Genomic DNA, 6,508 nt, shown 5'->3' with positions numbered 1-6,508 from the left:
GACAAACATCCTGGGTATATGCTCATTATTTACTGAGAGCTTAAATGAACACACTTTTATTTTTCACCCCAAGCTCATCATAGTATCAAATACATTTACAACATACTCTCCAACCAATCCACGGAGGCAAGCAAAGAACATACATATGTCATATTCTAATCTGATCTTGATTTCTTTGCATCATCTTAGATAATCAAAGTTGTGAGACTATATAAAATGGAGCCCTGGCAGTGTAGTGCATTATGAAGTGGGCTGCTAACCACAAGGTCAGCAGTTCGAAACCACCAGTTTCTGCACTCGAGAAAGATGAGGCTTTCTACTTCTGTAGAGATTTACAGCCTCAGAAACGCACAGGGGCGGTTCTACCTTGTCCTACAGGGTGGCTATGTCTTGGAATCGACTACATGGCAGAGTTTGGTTTGGGGGTTTGGAAGACTACATACAGTAGCCTCTCATAGGCAAAGTAAGGCAAATTTTCCTCCTGCTAACTTCTTTCTGTGTCTTCAACGTAGCAGCCCCCAAAACCACCCCTTCCTCCCAACCCACATATCCTCACACTTACAGTTCTAATAGTGTGCTCCTAATTATGACTAGACCAGGGGTGCTCGATATGTCAATCACGATCTACTAGTAGATCACAAATGTAGTGTGGGGTAGATTGCATGACGTTAAAAAAATCGACATAAGCCTATCATCAATCCCGCCACTTAATTGATATACAGCACAGCCAATCAGATGTAATCTTAGGTGTCAAACGCATGCTCAAATAACTGTGCTAAGTGCAGCAAAACTGACAAGTTATTGCCAATTTTTAGACCTTGGGTTTTTTTCTCTTAAACATAAGAAAGGATTTTTAAATGAGTGGGGGAGCTGGACCAAGTAAGAAGACAAAAACGTATCACTTTCTTTCTTTTTTTTTTAAATCATTTTATTAGGGGCTCATACAACTTTTATCACAATCCATACACACATCAATTGTGTAAAGCACAATTGTACATTCATTGCCCTCATCATTCTCAAAACATTTCCTCTCCACTTAAGCCCCTGGCATTAGGTCCTCATTTTTCCCCTCCCTCTCCGCTCCCCCCACCCTCATGAGCCCTTGATAATTTATAAAATATTATTTTGTCATATCTTGCCCTGTCCGACGTCTCCCAGGGAGGAGGTCACATATAGTTCCTTGTAATCGGTTCCCTCTTTCCTACCCATTCTCCCTCTACCCTCCCAGTATTGCCACTCACACCACTGGTCCTGTAGGGATCACCTGCCAAAAACGTATCACTTTCATATGGAATGGGAGATTTTGACACTACAAGCCGATATTCAGCTGAAGTCCAGAGCGCATGAACAGTTCTGGAACTTAGAGAGGGAAAGTACCCAAACATGAGAAAATGTTCTACCTCCTTAACAGCATTATTCGACTCTACTTATTTATGTGAGTCAGCATTTTCCCACATAAAGATCATTAAGTCCAAGTACCGTTCCACCATGACTGATGACCATTTGGAAGTGTGCTTGAGACTGATTGTCAGCAGCTACTCTCCGCACTATGCATCCCTGGCTCATTCCATTCAGTGCAAGTCATCAGGGTAAATTCAGGTAATGACAAAAAATGTTCATAGTTAATTGTGTTGTGTTGTGCAATATGGACTCATGTGGTTATGTGAGGTACATAAACATACATTGTACATAAAGACTTCTCAATGCATTTATGAATAAATGTAATAAACAAATTAATGAAATACATGTTTTTCACTTTTGTAGTTGGTAGATCATTTTGACTTGATCATTTTATAAGTGCTCGCATACTGAGAAAGTGTAAGCACCCCTGGACTAGAAAATGATGAGGACAGAATTTCCCCCTACCGTTGCTTCTCTTGCCACCTGCCGTAATTTATTCCTTGCCCACAACTTCATCTCATTATATCACTGGCTCAAATTCACCATCTGCACCAAGTGTGTCCGTGGGTGAGGATACATGGGCACAACTCCTCCTCAAATGGAGACCTTCAACTAAGAAAACTGGGTCTTTGGGTGGCACAAATGGTTTATGCTCAACTCCCGCCCACTGCCATCAATTTGATTCTGATGGACCCTGTATAAGGTTAACAACTTATATTGGTTAAATCTTTACAAGAGCAAGGAGCCTCATCTTTCTCCCATGGAGCAGCTGGTGGGTTTGAACTGCCAACCTTTCAGTTAGCAGTCCAATGCTTGCTTACCAGACAGCACCATGAAAGTTTGACTACTAACTTTAGTAATAATAATAGGTCAGTGGCATTGTGAGCTACCCACTGTGCCACCAGCACTCTCTTTAGTCTCCTTAGGGCCCTTCAACAATAACAACAACAAAATGCAATCAAAATAGTGCCTTCCTCGGGATCTGCCAGGCCACTTCAATTGAAGATAGAGAGTTCAACTCAGAAAGGTAGACACAACGGTTTTGTGGAATCCTGAAGGTCTGTGGTTTCAAACCCACCAGCTGCTCCACAGGTGAAAGATGAGGCTGTCTGTTCCTGTAACAACTTCAAGTTTCCAAAGCCCACGAGGCACTTCTATTCAGACTCAACTTGGTGGCAGTCAGTTTTTGTTTTAAGGAGACTAAGACCACTGTAAGGAGCCCTGGCAATATAGTGATTTACTTGTTGGGCAACTAACCTCAAAGTCAGCAGTTCAAAACCACCCCGGGAGGAAGAGGAAGCTTTCTAATCCCGTAAAGAGTTAACAGTCTCGGAAACTCAAGGGGCAATTCTACTCTGTCCTACAGGGTTACTGTGAGTCAGAATCGACTCGATAGCAGTGAGTATGTGTTACAGAGAGAATTTGTCTGCAGTCATCCACGAACCACAGACATGCTTAAGCATGTTTTGTTTGTAATAAACCCTAGCGTGTATGAACTAGAACCCTAATACCAATACTTTTTGATTACCCTATATTTTGATATGCAAGGGATAGAATAATTACAACAAAATTCCCATTGGGAAAGGGGGTGGGAGGGAGAACTATAACAGTTACTCTAGACGAGAGAATAAAATGAGGGTTAGGAACCATGAAAGTGATGGTCTTTGCAATGTTCCGCAGTGCCTCTGCTCTTCTCAGGTATCACCCCAGGCTTTACATACTGCTCAGACAGACAGCAGAAGACCACTGTACGGAAGCACAGCATCAACTACTTCCGTGCATTTTGAAAGCTAGCTATCCACGTATATTGCATCCTCAAATCATAAGTCTGCAGAGACCATAAAAGAGGCTTCTAGGGCAGAAGGAATATCTAAAAAATTAACTTCATGGTGTACTTAAAGTTTGGGTCATTTAAAAAAATTATTTTATTGGGGGCTCATACAACTTATCACAATCCATACATATATCCATGTGTCAAGCACATTTGTACATGTGTTACCATTATCATTCTCAAAACATTTGCTTTCTGCTTGAGCCTTTGGTATCAGCTCATTTTTTTCCTCTCCTTCCCCACTTCCCCCTCCCTCATGAACCCTTGATAATTTATAAATTACTTATTTTTTCATGTCTCACACTATCCGACATCTCCCTTCACCCACTTTTCTGTTGTCCATCCCCCAGGGAGGAGGTTATATGTAGATCCTTGTAATCGGTTCCCCCTTTCCACCCTGCCCTCCCTTCACCCTTGCAGTATCGCCACTCTCAGCACTGGTCCTGAAGGGATTATCCGCCCTGGATTCCCTGTGTTTCCAGTTCCTATCTGTACCAGTATACATCCTCTGGTCTAGCTGGATTTGTAAGGTAGAATCGGGATCATGATAGTGAGTGGGGAGGAAGCATTTAGGAACTAGAGGAAAGTTGTATGTTTCACTGTTGCTACACTGCACCCTGACTGCCTCATCTCCTCCTGGAGACCCTTCTGTAAAGGGATGTCCAGTTGCCTACAGATGGGCTTTGGGTCCCCACTCCGCACTCCCCCTCATTCACAATGATTTGATTTTTTGTTCTTTGATGCCTGATACCTGTTGCTTCTCAGCTAGATGGTCGCTTGTTTACCTTCAAGCCTTTAAGACCCCAGACACTATATATTTTGATAGCTGGGCACCATCAGCTTTCTTCACACATTTGCTGCATATGCACCCATTTGTTTTCAGTGATCGGATCGGGGAGGTGAGCACACAGTATGATTTTTGTTCTTTGATGCCGGATACCCGATTCCTTCAGCATTGGGCCATGTTTTCTCTCTCAAACTCACTGCTATTGAGTTGATTCTGAGTGACACTATAAAACTAAGTGTCTCTACCCCTGTGGGTTTCCAAGATTATACATCTTTAGGGGAATAGAAAGTCTCCTCTTTTATACTCAGAGAAGCTGGTGGTTTCGAACTACTGAGCTTGTGGTTAGCCACCAAACGTGCAGCCCATTATGCCAGGAGGGCTACCATAATTTTGCTTCTAAGTAGTAAAATCCAGCTACAGTTAAATTCTTTCCCGGGATCATTTTAAAATAACTTTCCCAAAGCAGCAACTTCATATTCTGCTCTGCCCTTCCGTTACAGAAAGGCAACCCAACGCAAATGCAAACCCCTCCTGGAGAGCTGAGTCTGTTCTTAGAAAAACTATCAAGAGATCTAATCATCAAAAAGCTTCGACTGGTGGGATCGCGTTAGTAACATTAGTTATTCATCAGTTGAGCCAAAACTAAGTCTCTTAAGGTTATCATTTCAGATCTTGCCTTTAATTTCAAAAAAATGAGTATACTGAATTTCTACCTCCTGCACCCTACTCGCTTGCAACACCTTAAACTGGCAGCACTTTACGCTTCATTTTTATTTCATTCAGCATCTCATGACTCAGCCCTAGTTTAACTGAACATGTCAAAATATGCAAAAGGAAATTCCCAGATTGTTCTGAGTCCCAGGATTCGCCTGGAGCAGTGGTTCTCAACTAACTGGTATGACCCTTTAATGTCTGGAGACAATTTTTAATGATGACAACTCAGGCTTGTCCTGGGGTCTACTGGTTAGAGCTCAAAACCAAACCAAAGCTGCTGCTCAAGAGTGGATTCCAACTCTTACGGAGCCTGTAGAACAAGAGTACAACTGCCCCGTGGTGTTCCTAGACTGTAATCATTAGGGGAGCAGACTGCCCCATCTCTCACATGTACTATGGCTGGTTAAGTTCAAACTGCCAACCTTTGGTCAGCAGCTGAGCACTTTAACCACTGGCCCACTAGGGCTCCTTGTGCAGAGGCCAGGTAAGCTAATAATCACCCTGAACCTATTAAAGATCAAGTTGAGAAGTGGTGGGTGAACATATATCTAAAAGATACGCACCCCATCATTGTACCTGGGCAGTAGAAATATGCCAAGTAGACTGAACACGGAAGACTGTGCACTTGGAGTATTTGAAGCCTTCTGAAGTGCCAAGCTTGCTATCAGTCTTCTGTGAGAACGTCAGGTGGAAATCTTTAACTTAGGAATCTTGTACATAAGCATCAGTGCCACCTATGCAACACTACATGGAACTTTCTTTTAGAAATTAGAATTGGAAAGGTTCTTCCTCTCCACTGACAATTCTTTATCTGTTGCCAATCACACCAACTGCCAACTCTCTTAGTCAAATCTGAGGCTCAACTGTGTCAACACCATCAGCCCTTGGAGCCTGGCCATTTGTGTAGCACCCCATTCCCATCCCTGATGGTCTGCACTGATCTCTTCACTTTCCCTGCTCAGGATCCTGGCCTTATCTTAATTTGGGCATTATCTTACCTGTTTTTACCATAAGTTGTTACACTGAGTGTATAAAACAGGCCAGGTGTAAATAAGATGAGAAGTAGATGAGAGGTGTGTTAAAGAAATCCATAGACACTCTCATATGTGTATAAGAAAGAGCTTTAGATACAAGAGCAGTTGAATATTGAGAAAACATCCCAGTCCTGTCCAGATCAAGTCCATAAGTCCGATATTAGCCCGTATGTCTGATACCAATCTATAAAGTTCTCTTCTGACTCACGAAACACATGCAATGATGCCGAATGTCGGAAGATCACAGGCCAGTGGGTGCAAAGTCTGGTGGATCCAGTGGTGGTTGAAGCATCTCAGCACTGGTAGGGGTCTCCATGTGGGTCTTCCAGTTCCCAGGGCAGGGAAGTCTATCAGCGTAGTGCCGTGTGTCTTGTCAGCATATCTTGCCATGTGTCGAGAGTGTCTCCCAGGGAGTGAGCAGAGAGAGTCTCTGCCATCAAGGGGGAAAAATAGTTATTCCCAGAATCCTCAGGGAAAGGTCATGCCCACAGAGTGGCCTCATTGGCTATACAATGATTGACAGACTATAGACTCCACCCCCTCACTCTTAATCCTTTCAAGTCCCAAACTGACACCAGATTACATAACTACTACAAGAGACAAGAAAGTAATCTAAATAAGCAAGCAATTGTTATGATTAGAGGGATGCCTGGGTGCTTTCACAGCTTGAAGGAGACCTCAGTAGAGACAAGAGTTCTGAGCTAAATTGAACACTGAAAGCTAGACTAGGAGCTACCCAAT

Source organism: Echinops telfairi, unplaced genomic scaffold (genome assembly GCF_000313985.2).
Source record: "Echinops telfairi isolate 266 unplaced genomic scaffold, ASM31398v2 ScPeMD7_443;HRSCAF=831, whole genome shotgun sequence".
Taxonomy (NCBI): domain Eukaryota; kingdom Metazoa; phylum Chordata; class Mammalia; order Afrosoricida; family Tenrecidae; genus Echinops; species Echinops telfairi.
Note: the sequence above shows the minus strand (reverse complement) of the source record.